This window comes from Mirounga leonina, unplaced genomic scaffold (genome assembly GCF_011800145.1).
Source record: "Mirounga leonina isolate KUSES-001 unplaced genomic scaffold, KU_Mleo_1.0 Mir_172, whole genome shotgun sequence".
Classification (NCBI taxonomy): domain Eukaryota; kingdom Metazoa; phylum Chordata; class Mammalia; order Carnivora; family Phocidae; genus Mirounga; species Mirounga leonina.
The window spans coordinates 12,400,800-12,420,741 of NW_023270442.1; positions in this window are offsets into that span (position 1 = coordinate 12,400,800).

The window sequence follows — 19,942 nt, forward strand, 5'->3', positions numbered from 1 at the left end:
CAAAGGCAGACGCTTAACCGACTGAGTCACACAGGCATCCCTGAAAATAACATCTTTTTTAAAGACAAAGAGTTACCCAGATTGGTGGAAAGATCGATGCATTAATCATCAGCTATAAGATGTCGGCTCCTGTGTGTTGCCGGTCGCCTGCCTGTGCCCACACATTTGTTTGTTGTAGGTTTATTTTTGGTTACAACTATTTATTCCCTCCCTGTAGGTGGAGTATATCGACAGACTCAGCCAGGCGATTTGCTTTGGCCAATGGAACGTGAGTGAACATAATGGAGGTCGCATCAGAGTAGAAGTTTCAAATGCTGTTCCGTGGTTTGCTGTGGTCACCCGAATTCCTGCTCTCTGCCAGAGAACAGCATGAGGCATTGGGGCTCTTCCTCCATTCTGGGTTCCAGAGTGGAGGGTTCCATGGGGGGCAGACCTGAAGTCATCCAGTTACCCAGAGCAAAGCCCCGGCTGACCAGCAGCCCTCATATAACGAGCAAAAAAACAAAGGTTCGATGCTGGAAGCCTCTGAGATTCGGGGATTGTTTGTTATCCAGCAAAAGCTGACCAGCACCTGTTGTCTATTACGGATTCTAAGCTCTCAGATGGCAAGGACCAAAGTGTAGCAAAGCACAGCGGTGTGCATATCACCAAATCTAGAATCGAAGTCAACAGCCTTTTATGCCCTAAATTCCACACTGTGGGGTGGAGGTGTATGGAAGGGGGTGGGGGCTTGGGCGTGATGTTAGGGAATGCCTGGCCAATGCCTGGTTATATTTATAACATCCTTATAAATATAATATATAAATGCACGGGGAGAAGAAAAAGAGAAGAGAGAAGTAAAAAGAAAACTTTGGAACCAGGGTGGTGGGATGAGAGAACAGAGCGAGACTGCGGAGGCGGAAAGAAGCAGGTGAGAAAGATGGAGAAGGAGAGGAACGTGCAATCAAGAAGCTGCCTGGATGATACTGGCCGGGCTTGCGGTGAGCACCGCAGTGAATCCCTATGTTGTACTAACCGAACGAATACAACACTGTGTGTCCGCTGCACTTCAAAAGAAAAAAAAAAAAAGAAAAAAAGTGGAGAACTGCTTTTCATCTCAGTCACCATAGGTGATGACCTTGTTGCTCTTACCAATGGTGCTGGTGTGATCTCTTCCTCAAATGCACCTTTCACCTCGCTTGCCTAGCCAGAAAGTGGAAAATGGCCCAAGTCGGTTGTTTTTAAAGATTTTATTTATTTATGTGACACACACAGAGAGAGAGAGAGCACAAGTAGGCAGAACGGCAGCAGAGGGAGAGGGCGAAGCAGATCCCCCCAGACTCCCTGCAAAGCATGTCAGTTTTGATAGGAGTGCCTGCATTCCTACTGCTCAGGACCCACCAAGGGAAAAAACGCTCCTTTTATAGCCAAATGAGGGCATCCTTTTAGGCATTCTTGGGTGCGTGAGTTTTCCTGGGCATTTGCCTCTGAATTTTCCTTTCTTTCTTCACCCGCACGCCTCCCACCCCAGGTCAACTCTTGCCCCGTCTAGGTGCTTAATTCCTCCCAGGGAATGTATTAGCATCTTCAGCTTTGTAGGCAGCTGCTTTCTTCCTGCGTTGGAAAGCAGGATTATTTGATGCCCTTGGCCCAAGAAACTTCGCTGAACATTGAGATGTAGGTGGAGAGAATTTAAATTCGTATTTAATAACCAGCTTGCCTTTTTTTATACTTAAAGACTTCTTTTTTCCAAAAGAAAAAAATCTAATTATGCATAAGAGAAATTCACTTAGAATTAATTCACTAGGAATTAAATTGAAAAAAGGTAAGGATGTTAACAATCTCTTTTAAAAAATAATTCAAATTAGAAACACTAATTATAGGAACTCCTTTATATAACATGAAACACAGTTCTCTAAGGCAGAGGGAAGAGGGCTGGCTGTGAAGCAGACGCTCAGAGAACAGTGTCTGATTTATGGGAGAATTTGTGTGAGTGAGGCACAAAATTTCCCTTGAGAAGGGCCTGCTCAGTTCCGCGGATAGACTGTGTGATCGTTTCTGGGGAGACCAAAGGACATAACACGACCAACATTTAATTTTGGGATCGGGACCCACGGGTTTAGCATCTTGGCCTTACAAAGTCAGGAAGGAAGGAAGCCAGAATGCTTGACTGGCCCCTCTGATTCGGGCCTTCTCGCAGATCAGGAACACACAGCGAGTGAGTGAGAAAGCCGGGATTTCTATCTGGGTGTGTCCTGCCCGGAGTTTTGCTCTTTGTATTTCCCCAGATCTCCCTGAACACAGGCAGGGGATCTCATCAGGATCTGAGAACTGTTGCTTTCTGGCACCTTATCGAGGTTATCTTGGCCAATCACCAGATAGAAGGGTAAAGACAAGGAACTGAACACTGTTGTTCAAACCATGGGTGGTGTCCCATTCTCAGACCGTGAAATCAAATTTTAGAGCATCTCGATATGAATTTTTAAAAGAACAGAAGAGAAAACACTAGACTGCATTGGATTCATGCAGAGGGCTGAATTGTGACACCCCCCCCATTCATATGTTGAAGTTCTCACCATCAGTACCTCAGGACGTGACTGTATTTGGAGACAGAGTCTTGAAAGACGTAGTTAAGGTCGTATGTCGTCTTTGGAGTGGGCCCTAATCCAATATGATGGCTGTCCCTATAAGGAGGGATTAGGACACAGACACACACAGAGGGAAGACCATGTGAGGACACAGGGAGAAGGCAGTCCTCTACACACCAAGGAGCGAGGCTTCGGAAGAAACCAGACTTGCCTACACCTTGACCTGAACTTCTAGCTTCGAGAACTGCGAGAAAATAGATTTCTGTTGTTGACACCACCCAGTCTGTGGAACTTTGTTATGGCAGCTCTAGCAAATTAATACAAGGGGTAAGTATCATTCTATGGACTTTTAATTTCAATTACACACACACACACACACACACTCTAGATTTATAGCCTAAAATTACTGACGACTGGGTTACAACGAGGCCACCACATTTCCATATTCAGGAAGCGAGCCTTAGACACCATCTGTAGCCATCGAGGCTAGGACAGTGGTGACAGGACACGACCCTCTCAACCAGCACAAGCAAAGCCTGCCTGTGGTATCCTTAGTGGCAAGAAAGAGAAGCCCTTGGCTTGGCTGAGGGAAACTCCTCTTCTGTATGTGAAATCCCGTGTTTCTCTTTTATCGGGGCAAAAAGAATGTGTTAGAACAAAGCAACACTCTCCAAGTGCAAATTATTTTATTTATTTATTTATTTATTTATTTATTTATTTATTTATTTATTTATTTATTTATTTATTTTTTAGAGCAAGCAACTTATTACCCGGTGAGCTCAGCCATTTGGAATTTACCCAGGAGCATAGAAGAAAGCCAGAAAGTTTACAAGTCAGTAAGCCTCAATGTCATAAAATCCATGACCTGAAGTTTACCAGCTGCGTTCACAGGAAAGCTCCTTTGGCCAGTATACAATTTCTTTAGTCTCATTTTAGACCTTAGTAGTTGAAAAAGAAGTGTTACTTTAACTTTAAAACGTTTTACATGATATCGTATTTATTGGCCAAACTCAGGAGTGGATTTTCTTCTTTGGTCAAGCCTAACTCTTGGTGATGAGGTAAATGTGTCAGGACATCTAGAAACCTAGGATCCTCCAAGAGTCATTTTGCTTTCTCCTTATTTTCTATCTAAAAAACATAATACAACTTTTAGATATAATCGTGCAGATTTCTGTTCTCTTGGCGAGATGATTTACTTTTCACAGGTGTCTGAGCAGACCTGATCAAGCTCCCAACTTGTAAGGAGCCTGCCCTTGGGGTCTGCTCAGAAGGAGGACAAAGTGCAGGACCTTTCAGGACCTCTAGATTGGGGAAAATTTGACTGACAGCTGCAGGGTCCAGTCACATTCCCATTACCTGATTGGGGCAGGCTTAAGAGGCCCACCCCTTTCTGTTTTTTGGAACAGATATCTCTCAAGAGCTTTTCAAGCGTTCATGGGTTTCATTTGTTGCAATGCTGTGAAATTTACATTTCTGCAGGAAGTACTCCAGCTTTCATTTCTTGAATACAACACCTACCAGTATTAGTTTAATTTGACTATTTTTTTTTCCCAGAAGGAGGAAGAAAATTATAAGTAGTGCCAGGCTTTTAAAGGGGAATTCAACCAGGGGCCTCCCAAGACTAATCACCCAACATTCTAGCATTCTAGTTAATACCATTCTAATTAGGCATATTTCACACAAGTCAAGCAGTCTGGTTCCTAGTTTGTGGCAAACTGGAGACGGCAAATTGGAAAGACAAGATATCTGGTCATCCTCAATATCTGATCAAATTCCTCATCCTCCACCCTTGATATCTGATCACTCTGGCCAGCCTTCAGCAAGAATCCTCCTCCCCACAATATCTCTTCTTGATAACTTTCCACCCACTGGCCCCTCACCCCGCCCCTTGGTTATCAATTCCAACCCATCCTTGTATTAGGAGTTGAGCCCCATCTTTCTCCCCTATTGGGATGGTTTTGACGCCTCTTGCAATAGTCCTAAATAAAGTCTTCCTTAGTGTTTTAACAAGTGTCAGAATACTCTCTTCTTTCTTCTTCTTTGAGATGAACCTGTCTCAGAGGTTGAATGTAGATGTTTCAGCTGTTTGCCACGCTGGTTCCAGGAAGTTTAGGCACTGGCTCTTACCCCACCTCTGGGGAGCGCAAATCTGAGAGAGGGGGCTAAGATGATTACTATTTTGAGTAGGTTTATACCAAAGGCAGGGATGTGTAAGTTGTTACTGACAAGAGTTCCCAGGTGAACCCCAGCCCATGACCACTTGGCAAGTGTCTCGCCATGGAGCGGGGCTGTATCCTCAGAGTTAGAGATGCCTTTTTCTAATTTTTACAGAGGTACCATCAGTTCACTAAACTGTGTATCTATGGGGCTCATCCTCCCGAAGGGTCACATTTAAACACTTGTCAAAGGTGTGGTTTGGAGAAGTCTGAACAAAAATGTGGGTTGGATAACGGGGCAAAAGATAAATTTGCCCCAACACATTCAGTAGCAAATCAGCTGTAATGGTAAGAAAAGGTTGAGTCACCTCCTTGTAACGCCAGTGGTCCTCAAACATCAGTGTGCACCAGAATCACTGGGGGGAGCAGATTCCCAGGCACCCCCCACCAGCGATTGGACTCACAAGTGCTGGCCTGGGACCTGGGAATCTGTTTTAAATACGTGCTTGTATGATTCAGATGCTTGAGGTTCTTGACCCCACACTTTGAGAATCATCATTTGGGAAGCCTGCAGAATCTGCTTAAGGAAGGAACTGAGTTTTGGTTTATAGAAGCACCTTACTTCAGATTTTGGTTGTCAAAGGCAAAGCCTTCGAACAGAGTCTGGAAGAAGACGTGAGCAAAGACAGCGCAGTGCTTTTCATTATGCATAATCAAGTAGCAGGAATCTAGAAATCTTTGGAAGCCTGCGAAGGAGGAGATGCTAGGATGATGAAGAGAGGAGAGACCTAGCAACTTGGTAGGCAGCCAGGGCTTGAGGAGAAGGTGGGCTCAGAAAAGTTCCCGGGGATGGGAGTAAACAAGGAACTTTCTTTTTTTTTTTTTTAAAGATTTTATTTATTTATTTGAGAGAGAGAGTGAGAGAGAGAAAGAGCACAAGAGAGGGGAGGATCAGAGGGAGAAGCAGACTCCCCGCTGAGCAGGGAGCCCGATGCGGGACTTGATCCTGGGACTCCAGAATCATGACCTGAGCCGAAGGCAGTCGCTTAACCAACTGAGCCACCCAGGCGCCCCAACAAGGAACTTTCTGGAATAGTAATGTTGAATATTTGAAGTTGCTTACTATTATGGGTTATAATCTCTTTCTATTGCCCTGGAACTCTCAGTAGGTCTGTCTTACAGACTGGTCTTGTGCCTTCAGTTATTTGTGGATAAAGAAGAGGCCCAGCCTAGGAACCAGTGTGGAAAGGAACCTGAGGGCTTCAGTTAGGAGGCAGGAACCAGCAGAGAAGCTGGCTAGAGTAAGCCCCAATTCAGAAGGGGTGAGCCATGAATCGTTTCTCCCTGAAGGTCCTAAAACAGTGGTGTCCTACCTTTTATGATTAAATACCTCTATCAGTAAAGAAAAATTTTAGGCATGGAGCGCCCTCCCCATATATACGTATATGCATTTATTTTTGTCGATTATATACTATTATACTACTGACATTACAAAACACAAGTAAAAATTGAGGTTAAAAAAGAAGAGCTGGGACATCAACAAGGGAGTTCTTTTTTTTTTTTTTAAAGATTTTATTTATTTATTTGAGAGAGAGAATGAGAGAGAGCACATGAGAGGGGGGAGGGTCAGAGGGAGAAGCAGACTCCCCGCTGAGCAGGGAGCCCAATGCGGGACTCGATCCAGGGACTCCAGGATCATGACCTGAGCCGAAGGCAGTCGCTTAACCAACTGAGCCACCCAGGCGCCCCAACAAGGGAGTTCTAACAATTTATTCTTGCATCCCAGGGGATTGGGCTGAGTAGCCACAGGAGCACGTGGGTTTCATATTGGAAAGCCTGACCAAAAGGAAGGTGACCCTTTAAATTGGGGAAGGATGACCTTGCTGCTCTGTGGACAGGGCCTCTTTAGTTAGCAGACACTAAGATTACTCAGCCACCCAAATTATAGATGAAGAGTATGGAAAGTCTACACTCAGGCCAAAGGATGGTGCCGTATGTGTCTCTCAGACTTTGTTCTATAGATCTTCCATCAGAAAAAAAAAAACACAAAACAACCCACAGGAGGAATGCTTCTATTATACCACTTGTAATCACTAATTAAAAGGGAGGGAAAAACCACAACTTCCTCAGGGCAGCGACCTTAAGACATTCAATTCTTGGTTGCTGAGCATGTGCTTTGGGGCATTTGATCAGAGATTTCTGGGTTCTCATAGAAACAAGAGTGGGTGGGTTATGATTCCCTTCACCAGGGCTCTGGGCCCTAGTTTTTTTTTTTCAATTTTAATTTTTTTATTGTGGGAAAATACGTATAACATAAAATGTGCCATTTATAACTACTTTAAAGTGGCATTGAGCACATTCGCAATGTTTACAACCATCACTACTGTCTGGTTCCAAATCTTTCGTCACCCCAAACAGAAACTTCATACCTATTAAGCAATAAATCCCCTTTCTCTCCTCTCTCCAGCCATTAGGAACCTTGAATCTACTTTCTGTCTCTATGGAGTTGCCTATTCTAGGTACCTCATACAAGTGGAATCATACAGTATTTGTCCATTTGTGTCTGGCCTATTTCACTAAGAATGTTTTCAAGGTTCAAGTATGTTGTAGCATGTTCTAGAATTTCCTTCCTTTTTATGGTTCAGTAATACCTCATTGTATGGATAGACCATATTTTGTCTATCCATCCATCTGCTGATGAACACTTGGGTTATTTCCACCTTTTGGGCTATTGTGAATAATTCTGCAATGAATATGAGTGTACATGTATCTGTTTGAATGTCTGCTTTAAATTCTTTTAGGTGTAAGAGTAGAATTGCTGGGTCCTATAGCAATTCTATTTTTAGCTTTTTGAGGAACTACTAAACTGTTTTCCACAATGGCCACACCATTGTACATTCCCAACAACAATGTATGAGGTTTGCAATTACTCCACATCTTTACCAATATACTTGTTTATTTCCATTAAAAAATGATTATAGCCATTCTATTAGGTATGAAATGGTATCTCATTGTAATTTTAATTTGCATTTCCTAATGACTAATGATGTTGAGCATCCTTTCATGTGCTTATTGGCCATTTGTATATCTTTTTTAGAGAACTGTCTATTCAGGTCCTTTGCCCATTTTAATTGGGTTGTTTGCTGTTGTTGAGTGTAGAAGTTCTTTATATATTCTGGATATTAAACCTTTATCAGATATATAATTTGCAAATATTTTCTCCCATTCTGTAGGTTGTCTTTTTGCCTTTTGACAGATAAAACCTTTTCATTTTAATCAAATCCAGTTTTTCTTTGTTTTCTTTAATGGCTTGTGCTTTGGCATCATAACTAAGAATCCATTGCAAATCCAAGGTTAGGAAGATTTGGCCCTATGTTTTCTTCCAAGGATTTTATGGTTTTAGCTCTTATATTTAGGTCATTGATTCATTTTGAGTTAATTTTATATATGATGTAAGGTAAGGATCCAACTTTATTCTTTTGTGTGTGGGAATCCTGTTGTCCCAGCACCATGCGTTGAAGAGACTGTTCTTTTCCCATTGAATGGTTTTGGAGTCTTCATCAAAAATCAATGGCTTATATTTGTTGTTTTTTCTGGACTCTCAGTTCTATTCCATTAGTCTCTATGTCTATCCTTATGGCAATCCCAAACTGTTTGATTACTTTAGCTTTGTAGTTTAAGTTTTGGAATTGGGAAGTCTGAGTCCTCTGACTTTGTTCTTTTTCAAGATTGTTGGGCTCTTCAGAGCCCCTAGTAATTCCACATAAATTTGAGGATTGGCTTTTTCCCATTTTTTTTTTTAAAGGTTGTTAGAATTGTGATAGGGCTTGTGTTGAATTTGTCTATCACTGTGGGTCTAGCTCTTGCTTTTTTCCTGGACTATTTAGACCATCAAGAAGCCTTCTCGGGCGCCTGGGTGGCTCAGTCGGTTAAGCGACTGCCTTCGGCTCAGGTCATGATCCCGGGGTCCTGGGATCGAGTCCCGCATCGGGCTCCCTGCTCCACGGGAAGCCTGCTTCTCCCTCTCCAACTCCCCCTGCTTGTGTTCCTTCTCTCACTGTGTCTCTCTCTGTCAAATAAATAAATAAAATCTTTAAAAAAAAAAAAAAAAGAAGAAGCCTTCTCGCCTCATTCCAGAGGGACTAACCTTGAAACTTCTTGGCCAGGAGGCTTAGCCACTGCCCAGCACTCTGTCCATGGGGAGTTTGAAGCAGTTAGCCAGTCAGAACATTCCGTGCCTGTCTTTTCTCCCAGTACTGGCTGAGTGCATCGTTCAAAACACCAACACATCTCTCTCTCTCACATTTGTTCCAGCCTGGAGATTACACTTTAGAACCCACTGTCTTAGTGGGTTGATGAATCACCACCCAATTGAGGAACTGAAATTGAACCAGCTGGATGTTTTGAGGCTAATTGGGAAGCACTGAACTAACTCTTAGCTTTCCAGTAACTCTTCCCCTTTTGTGAATGTATTTTCGTACTTTTGTAAATATATTTTGCAATTCATGTATGTATTGGCTAGGAATGCATTCAGTTGCATGTAACAGAGAGGTATTTTTCTTATATAATAAGAAGTCCGAAGGTAGGTGTTTCCTGGCATGAGTCCAGGCACTCAAAGATTCCAGGGCTGGCATCTTTGCAGTTCTTTTTGCCTCTCACTTATGATCTCAAGAGAGCTTCACCGCTCTAAATATCACTCCCACAGTCATAACAGGAAAGGGCGGGAGGGGCACCCCAGAGCTTATATTAAGACAGAAGCTTTCCTAGAAGCTCACAGAAGTCTCCCCATTATATTTTGTTCATTAGAATTGTGTCCCATGGCTATCTGTAGTTGCAAAGGAGCTGGGAATTTAGGGAACAGGATTGTCACGATTGTCAACCAATCCTGATCCATTGCTTGGAGCTGGGCCCATTACTTTCCCAAACAAAACTGGGATTCTGTGGGCAAGGATTAAGAAGAAATAGGATGTCAGGGTATACTAGAAGGTGCATATACATATTATCTTATTATATGTTTCCTTAACACTTTGTACGTCTTGTGGGCTTGTTCTCATCCTTGATATTCTAAGACTACCAGAAGTCATCTTGTCCTCTTTATTTCCCTTTTGGGTCTACATAGTGCTGTGGACATGTAGTGAGTACCCAATAAATATGGGGTGATCTCACCAACAGACAAACCAGAAAGTTGACTTCTTCAGAAGAGTATGTGCAGGAGAGTGCTAGAAGGTGGTGTTCCTCTTCTGTTGATAGAAGTCTGATTAGGTTAGTGTAGAGACAGTAGGCCATGGCCATCCCGTCAGACAGTAAGCAAATTTGAGCAGGGTTACAGGCTCTGTGTCTTTAAAGCCTCAGTTCACACCATCCGTGATATACTTCCTAATTGTATCCTTTAAATGTTAAAACACTCTCTTTTCTTGCCCTTTAGGAAAAAATGCCATGTTTCAAAAAGCATCTCATCAATGATTCAATCAAAGAAATGTCTTAATGAGAACATAAATAGAAAAAAAATATAGAAAAAAAATTCCCCAACATTGTATTTGGGTAGATTTCAACAGCTAATTTATATCTCAAAATATGAATATAAATCAGAAGGTTAAATGCTGGAAAGTAAAAAATATTCCACATTTGACATTAAAGTCAGGGAATTGATCACATTTGCTGAGTGTAGCTTATAAAAAGTGCTAATTTATGGCTAAGTAATTAAACAGGGAGACAGATGGAGAATCAAATGAGTTTTCCCCACATCCAAATTTGCATACTGTTTCTGACGGTGCATATTCTTGTTGCTCTATACGGTGGGCTCCAGTATTGGAAGAACATGAAGAGCTATTTATGTCAGTTTTGTTCAAACATCCCCAAAGAAAGAAAAGGGGGAATTATACAGATAAAATACAGAGATAAAATACAGAGCTCGGTTAGATGTCTTCTCCTGTTCCTTACTCATTCATTCCTTTTGCTTCCATTTCATGATGAAAAGAACAGGCAACTGTGAAATAATGCAATGCTCTCCATTCTCCATTGTGTACTGGAAAATGGACTGGCCCAGGAATTGGAAGATTATTTAATTTCAGTTTTGTCAGTAACCAGCTATGTGACATTGGGCAACTCTCTTGTCTCTGGTTCTTCATTGCCTCATTAGACATTGAGTTTAGGGTTGGCTAGACTAATTCTAGGCAGTATTGTATGATGGAGAAAGTAGGGGTTCTTTTGATCTTGGATCAACCACATACTAGCTGAGGAATCTTAGACAATTACTTTAACCACCACTGTGTGCTCCAGTCTCTTATCTGACTAGATTATCTCTAAGCAGTATAGAATGTTGGAGAAAGCAAGGGTTCTTTTTTTTTTGCAAGGGTTCTTTTGATCTTGGATTAACCACATACTACTTGAGGGATCTTCAACAAATTGCTTTAACCACCACTGTGTGATCTAGTTTGTTATCAGCAACATGGGGCTGTTGGGTGACTTCATGCAAAACCCTTTGAGCGTGTCTGACACATAATATGTACCCCTCAAATGTTAGGTGTTTAGTATCTTTTTTTTTTTTTTTAAAGATTTTATTTATTTATTTGACACACAGAGAGACACAGCGAGAGAGGAAACACAAGCAGGGGGAGTGGGAGACGGAGAAGCAGGCTTCCCTCGGAGCAGGGAGCCTGACGCGGGGCTCGATCCCAGGACCCTGGGACCATGACCTGAGCCGAAGGCAGACGCTTAACGACTGAGCCACCCAGGCGCCCCAGGTGTTTAGTATCTTTAAGACTGTCTCCTGCACTAGATTCTGCGAGTCTATGTGTCTGCCTATTCTCTGCATCTGTGAAGGAAGGTAACTTAATGAGAGCCAAGCCAGCCTGCTCTTACCTATACAAGCTTGCAATTTCTGGAAATCACTAGCAGAGCTTATTTAACTATCTGAACCTTATTTACACTGCCCTGGATGGCACAGTACCCCAGAGATAACGATTGCAAACCCTCCCAGGCCAGGCCAGTGCTCATACCCACCAGAGCACATGGTTCATTAACTAGTAATGTCTAAGAGTTGTGCTCAGAATGGCCAATGGAACTTGCCGAAGGAAACCTTAACTGTCTTCTCCATCTTCCCTGCCTTTTCCCCAACACTTGGCAGAAAGGACCTGGGCATCTATGTCCCTGGGATGGCATGAAGTGATCTAGATTTGGGCTGTCAGACACCTCCCCTCAACCCACACACACTCTGACACAGAGGGTGCTGAGGAGAGAAGCAATTCCTTCCTCACTGTTCGCAGAGATCACTTTGCAGACAGTGATGATCAGGGTGATCAGGCGCCAGTTGGTTTTATAATCCATTTCATTTTCATTTTTGTGTTGTAGTCAGTTGTTAGGGATGGCAAAAGTACCGAAGTCTTTAAAACAAAGTTCTAGAAGATGTCCATAGTGGACCTCTCTGTCCAGCAACCAGTTCGTCTTGCTTTCCCAAAATTATCTTCACTTACTTCTTGATGTCTTACTGAGATAACAAATCAAGATGCTCTGCCCTTTCCTGCCCAAGAGGGAAGACCCGGGTCCCATCCAGGCAACTTGGTTCTCCTCTGACTTTAAATCCTATGCAAAATGATAAGAATCGGTGCTGGGCATTCTTCATTTGTCTCCCCAGTTCCACTCTCCAGCCATCCATCTTGCTCAGTGTCTCAGAAAGTTGATCTTCACAGCCTACATCAGTGGACTTCCTTGACCTCTGGATTCCATTTGGGTTTGGCCCGTGGAACACACTGGCAGGAGGTCAGCGAGTGGAAGAGTGAACTTGGGTTTCTTTTTCACCTTCTTCCCTCCCTGCCAGGCACTGTGGTTTGGCTCTTTCTCTCTACAAATGCCTCAGCTCCACAGAGCAGCCCCAAAGATTAGTCATTTCCTTCTAGTTAATACCAGCACACAGTGGCAGCCCTGATGATCACTCTTTAAAAATCAGCATCAGTGTGAGTTGAAAACTGTGGTCTGGAAGCTCTGCAATTATTATTGTTTTGTTTTTTAAACATCAGAATTAATTTATAGCCTCTTTCTTTTCTTTGTTTTACAATCAAAGCGTTATTGTTTTTAGGGTTGTCTATATCCCCATTTCCACCTTAAAGTCTTTTAAAAAATTGAGATATAATTATCATAAAATTCACCCTTTTAAAGCATACAATTCAGTGGATTTAGGCATGTCTCCAGAATTGTGCAATGATCTCCACTATCTAATTTCAGAACATTTTGTCATCCCAACAAAGAAACCTCACACACCTTAAACAGTCCCTCCCCATTCCTTCCTTCCCCCCAGCCACTGGCAACCATGAATCAATTTATCAATTTCTTCCTTCCTTCCTTCCTTCCTTCCTTCCTTCCTTCCTTCCTTCCTTCCTCCCTCCCTCCCTCCCTCCCTCCCTCCCTTCCTTTCCTCCCTCCCTCCCTCCCTCCCTCCCTCCCTTCCTTCCTTCCTTCCTTCCTTCCTTTCTCCCTTCCTTCCTTTCTTTTTAAAGATTTTATTTATTTATTTGAGAGAAAGAGGGAGATAGCAAGAGAGAGAGAGAGAGCATGAGCTGGGGGGAGAGGGAGAAGCAGACTCCCCACTGAGCTGGGAGCCCAATGTAGGGCTTGATCACAGGACTCGGAGCCAAAGGCACATGATTAACTGACTGAGCCAACCAGGTGCCCCATGAATCGATTTTCTGTCTCTATCAATGTGCCTATTTTGGACATTTCATGTAAACTGAATCATGCAATACATGGTGTTTTGTGGCTGGCTTCATTCACGTGGCACAATATTTTTAGTGTTCATCAACGTTGGTAACATGTATCAGTAAGTCTTTCTCTTTTATGGCCAAATAATATTCCATTGTATGGATATACATTTTTTTTCTAATCCATTCTTTGGTTTATGGATATTTTGCTTGTTTCTACTTTTTGGTTACTATGAATAAATGGTGCTATGGGTATTTATGCACTTATTTTTATTTCATTTATTTATTTATTTATTTATTTATTTATTTATTTATTTATTTATTTTGATAGAAAGAGACAGTGAGAGAGGGAACACAAGCAGGGGGAGTGGGAGAGGGAGAAGCAGGCTTCCTGCCGAGCAAGGAGCCCGATGTGGGGCTCGATCCCAGGACCCTGGCATCATGACCTGAGCCGGAGGCAGACGCTTAACGACTGAGCCACCCAGGTGCCCCATGCACTTATTTTTTAAAAAATTTTTTATTGACATATAATGTATTATTTGTTCCACGGGTACAGGTCTGTGATTCGTCAGTCTTACACAATTCACAGAGCTCACCACAGTACTTACCCTCCCCAATGTCCATCACCTAGCCACCCCATACCTCCCACCTCCCTCCACTCCAGCAACCCTCAGTTTGTTTTCTGAGATTAAGAGTCTCTTATGGTTTGTCTCCCTCTCTGGTTTCATCTTTTTCATTTTTCCCTCCCTTCCCCTATGATCCTCTGTCTTGTTTCTCAAATTCCTCATATCAGTGAGATCATATGATACTTATCTTTCTCTAATTGACTTATTTCGCATAGCATGATACCTTCTAGTTCCATCCACGTTGTTGCAAATGGCAAGATTTCTTTTTTTTTTTTGATGGCTGCATAATATTCCATTGTATATCTATACCACATCTTCTTTATCCATTCATCTGTTGATGGACATCTAGGCTCTTTCCATAGTTTGGCTATTGTGGACATTGCTCTATGCACTTATTTTTGTGTGAACATCGGTTTTCAGCTCTTTTGGGTATATACATAGGAATGGAATAACTAGATCATATGGTAATTCTGTGCTTGGCTTTTTGAGGAATCATCAAACTGTTTTCCAAAATGGCTGCACCATTTTACATTCCCACCAGCAATATATGAGGGTTCCATTTTCTTCACATCCTCATCAAGACTTGTTATTGTCTATCTTTTGATTATAGTCATCCTAGTAAGTGTATCTCATTGTGGTTTTGATTTGCATTTTTCTAAGGACTACTGTTGTTGAACATCTTTTCGTGTGTATTAGTCATTTGTATGTCTATATGTTTATGTTTTTATTTGGAGAAACATCTATTCAAATCAATTGCCCATATTTTAACTGGGTTTCTTTTTTTATTGTTGAGTTATAAGAGCTTTATATATTGTAGGTATAAACCCCTTATTAGATATTTGAATTGCAAATATTTTTTCCCATTCTCTGAGTTGTTTTTTCACTTTCTTGAATGGTGTTCTTTGAGGCACAAAAGCTTTTAATTTTGATGAATTCCAATTTATCTGTCTTTTTCTTGGTTTGCTTGTGCTTTTAGTGTCGTATCTAAGATACTAAGATCCTAGGAAATTCTTACCCACTTTATATTCCAATACTTCCATTCTCCATGAAATTCTGAGGACCTATATTAGATATTCTGACTTTATTTTCCAAATCTCTTTCTTTTGAAGATATATTTATTCATTTATTTGAGAGCGAGAGAGAGCATGAGTGAGAGGCAGAGGGAGAGGCAGACTCTCCGCTGAGCAAGGAGACCGATGTGGGGCTCAATCCCAGGACCCTGAGATCATGACCTGAGCCAAAGGCAGGTGCTTAACCAACTGAACGACCCAGGCTTCCTTATTTTCCAAATTTCTTAATCATCGTTCTATCTGTTTTTCTTTCTGTATAACATTCTGAGCAATTCCTTCACATCTATCTTCTATTTCCTCAAGTCTTTTTTCAGCATGGCCTTATCTGCCGCTTTTCTATTGAGATTTAATGTCATTGAATATATTTTGCATTTCTAGAATTTCTACTTGGCTTTTTTTCAAATCTACTTGTTTTCTTTTATAAATATTTGTTTGCTTCTTGGGTTTCATATCTCCTATTTAATTCTTTACTTGTTTTTAGCATATTTAACTTGTATTATTTTCCAGATTGTTGATTTTTTTAAATCTTAAAGTTTTAGGGTCTTCTAATCCTCTCGTTTCTTTTGTCTTCTGATACCTGGGGATTGTATATGTGTATGCATGTGTGTGTGTAAAATACATATTTGTAAGTTCATCTTTAGTCAGGCTTCTGTTTTGTGGAAGTCTATGGAGGTTTCCTTGCAGAGAATCTGAGAGAGCATGTTGCATTTTCTTCTGCCGTGCTTTCTTTTTCTAGCCCAGAACCAATTTTTATATTAATTTCTAGCATTGATGTTTCCTGGCCTCTACAAATAACACAAATTAAAATCTCAGATGCATGAAGCAATGGCTTAAGGTTTTTATATCTCTTTATTTTTTACCCAGAGGCCAAGAAGAAAACAGATGAGCTTTCTCTCTTAACTACTGGCTGTACTGACGAATGAAGTTTTTCTGGTCCACCTTTGGCTGAGATTACAGCTATTTGCCAGTCCTGCACCATACAGGGGTTTTGGCTCCCCACTCCTCATCTTGCCCAGGGCCTCATCACCTATCCCCACATGAACACTGAAACCCAAGTCCCTTGGTCATTTGGACCAACAACTACCTTTCATTCTGCTACAGTGTCAGTTCCCTGGGCAGTTTTCAGCTCTGTCTTCTATGTGGCCCACTGGGATTTCTACTTTCTTGTGAGCACAACTATAAATTTTTAAAAGAGTTTTACAAAACCTATGTTTTAAAAAGGCAGTGTATCTAGGATTTTACTGAGGGAGGTTTGCGTTATTTTAGCTTGCCATCTTGCCCCTCCCCATCATTGTTTTTAAAAACTTTTTGCTAACAGACAAGGGTTACTGGAATAATATAAGCATTAGGCTTACCATGTCTAGCAGGCAACACTTATGGGGAGAGAGAGAGAGAGATAGTAAGGAGGAGAATTCTTGTTACATTGAAGGTATAATTTGAGCTAGTTCACTAGGACTTACTGGTTTTTTAGTCTTCTCAAACATACAGTCTGAACACAGGGGGTTGAATTATTGTCTTAGGACTAATCACTTGATGGGTGAATTATTAGATCTTTTGTCTTCATTCCTCTTCTCTATTTGTTAGCATCTCTACTGTTGGCTGGACCATGGAAAAAGGGTCTTTGGAAACATTTAACAAAACTGTTTAATAACAATCATTAACATTAAAAAATTATTTTATTTTAATTCCAGCATAGTTAACATACAGCATTGTACTAGTTTTAGGTCAATCATTAAGATCTTTTTGTTGTTGTTGTTGTTGTTTTTATTTATTTATTTTTTAAGATTTTATTTATTTATTTAACTGACAGAGAGAGAGACAGCGTGAGAGGGAACCCAAGCAAGGGCAGTGGGAGAGGGAGAAGCAGGCTTCCCGCCGAGCAGGGAGCCTGATGCGGGGCTCGATCCCAGGACCCTGGGATCATGACCTAAGCCGAAGGCAGTCGCTTAACCAACTGAGCCACTCAGGCACCCCTTGTTGTTGTTGTTGTTTTTGAAGATTTATTTATTTATTTATTTGACAGAGAGAGAGCGAGCACACAAGCAGGGAGAGTGGCAGGCAAAGGCAGGGGGAGAAGCAGGCTCTCCACAGAGCAGGGGGAGCCCGATGTGGGACTCGATCCCAGGACCCCAGGATCATGACCTGAGCTGAAGGCAGTCGTTTAACCAACTGAGCCACCCAGGCGCCCGTTCTTGTTGTTTTTAAAGATTTATTTATTTGAGAGAGAAAGCACACAAGCAGGGAGAGGAGCACAGGGAGAGGGAGAGAGTCTCAAGCAGGCTCCAACTCCCCGCTGAGGGCAGAGCCTGATTTGGGCTCCCTCTCACCACCCTGAGATCATGACCTGAGCCGAACTCATAGGCGCCCCATCATGAAGATCTTTTATGGAACCGTAATTGGAAAGACACAGGAACGATGGGCTAAAATAGGATCTGAATCTTCACCATCTCTGCTCTTGTCCTGTTAGTCTATATATGTGAATTTGATAACTGAACCTGAAACCTCCTACAGGACTATACTACTACTATGGGAATTTTAAACTCTGTTCTATGGAACTATAGAGTTCTCCAGAGAGTCCTTAAAGAATCCTGCAGGAAATAATCTGTTTATTTATTCAACAAATATTCACTGAGTGCTGGCCAGATGTCTGGCACTGGGTTGAATATGGTCTTTGGGGAGATAGAACCGCCAAGTTTCTGGTCCTCACTCTCTCAATCAGAGCAGCCCTGCTGGTATCTGTTTCTGGGGAAGGTGTTCAAAGAAAGTTCAAAATCTTCTGTGACATAGTACACTTATTTAAAAGAAATTTCTATTAAGCAAAGCTATTTTGGGACCATGACCTAATAGTTATATGTATAAATAAATTGTACATCCAGCACAATGATGAGCACATTGTGGGTGTGGGTGTTATTCGGGGTGGCTGTCTTCAACTGCTATAAAAGTGACCCCAAACACAAAAGGTTTATTACTTGTTGATATTAAATGTCCCTTGTACATCTGTGGCTTTGTTTCATACGTCCTCCTCCTTTGGGACTCAAGCTGACAGAGCAGTCTCTATCTGGAACTTTGCTGGCTCATGGCAGGGGGGAAAGAACACGGTAGAGCTCCTAAAGCTTCTGCCTAGAAACCACACACGACACTGCTGTGGGTTCTTCATTGGCTAAAGCAAATTGTACGATTTTGCCTGATGTCATTGGCACAAGGAAATATAATCTTCCCATAGGGAGGGGCAGCTAGTATTTGCGAGTGATAATGCAAAGTGTCATAGTACTCAGTAAACATTTGTTGATCAAACAACTCAATGCAATAAATAATCCTGTACCAGTGCAGTCTCAAATCCCAGCCATAGAAGTCAGTCTCTCTGAATAGAAGTCCACGATTGTGTGCTTTTGTGAATTGTGAGAAGAGCTGAAATTAGGTTAAAAATCATCTCGAGATTTTCATGACTACAACACAGTAACAACTACTCTTCCACACTGGGTAACCAAACCATAACATGCGTTTGCCCAACCCCACTCCCTTCCGCCTTTTCAAAATGCGTTCTACATATTAGGAGGAAAATGGTCTGGAACTTTTAAGGATTAAGAAGAAATTTGCAGCAGCAGAAGGTCAGCCTGGAAGCCCCAAGGAGTGGAAGAGCTTAGTTCGAGAGCCAGATTGTCTAAAACAGGGCTTAAAAAGTAATCTGGAGCCATCCCATGTAAAACAAATTGTCCGCCAAGAGGAAGCCTCAAAGGGTTGCGAAGTATGAAGGAATGAAATGATTTCCAGACTACCATGAGGATTTTCTTGATTGAACCAAGACCAATTTATGAAATCATGTTCTCGGTGAATCTATGATTTCCCCTTTGGTGCAAAAATATGAAGGAAAACATCTAGAAAATTTTAGTGTAACCTGGGCTACTAGAGGAAACATGCTTCTCTGGGTGAAGAGATACGTGAAGGAAAGCTATGGTTGGACTCAGTAGTGCAAGTGATTCAAATTTGACTCATGCTATCTTTAGCAAAAGGGACTAATACTGGTTCTCAAAGCTGAAAAGCGCAGAGGTGGATTTGGCCTTAGGTACAGCTGGATGCAGGAGCTCATGCAATGATGTGTGGTCTTTGTCTCTGTCTCCCTGTCTTCCTTGTTTCTGTTTGGCTTTATTCTGCAGGCTGGGTCGCATCCATCCAGGTTTTCCTCACCTGGGCCTTGATCTTTGCAGAACACACCTGTCTCAGCTGAGCATTCAAACATGTCTGGAGCTACTTGCAACAGAATTAGGTGTTAGCCTGCTGGCTTGTCTCTGTCCTTCCTTTGCAGCTGATCTGGACCTCTTTGTGAGCTCCCACCAAAGCCCTCTGGCTCTTGCCATCGCCATTTGCTGCAGGTGACCAGCTATCCTATTTCCTATTTCCTATTGTCTCCTATTCTCCTTCGGTGCGGTACTAGCATGACTTAGTATCACCCAGCCAATGCTGCCCTCTCTGCAGGCTTTGTCCCCCAGATTTTTTAAAAACGATTTTATTTATTTATTTATTTGGAGGGGAAGGGCAGAGGGAGAGAGAGAATCTTAAGCAGACTCCACTCTCAGTGTAAAGCCCGACGCGGGGCTCGATCTCACGACCCTGAGATTATGACCTGAGCCGAAACCAAGAGGCAGAGGCTTAACCGACTGAGCTATCCAGGCACTCCTGTCCCCCAGATTTTTAAAATGCCAACATCATGGCACCTGCCACAAAGCTCCCTTCCACTGGGACATTTTCTCAGGCCACCACTGGTGACATCTAGCAATTGAGCTGGTAGCTTGTGACAGGGCTGTCCTTCCCCCACTTACCAACCCAGATAGC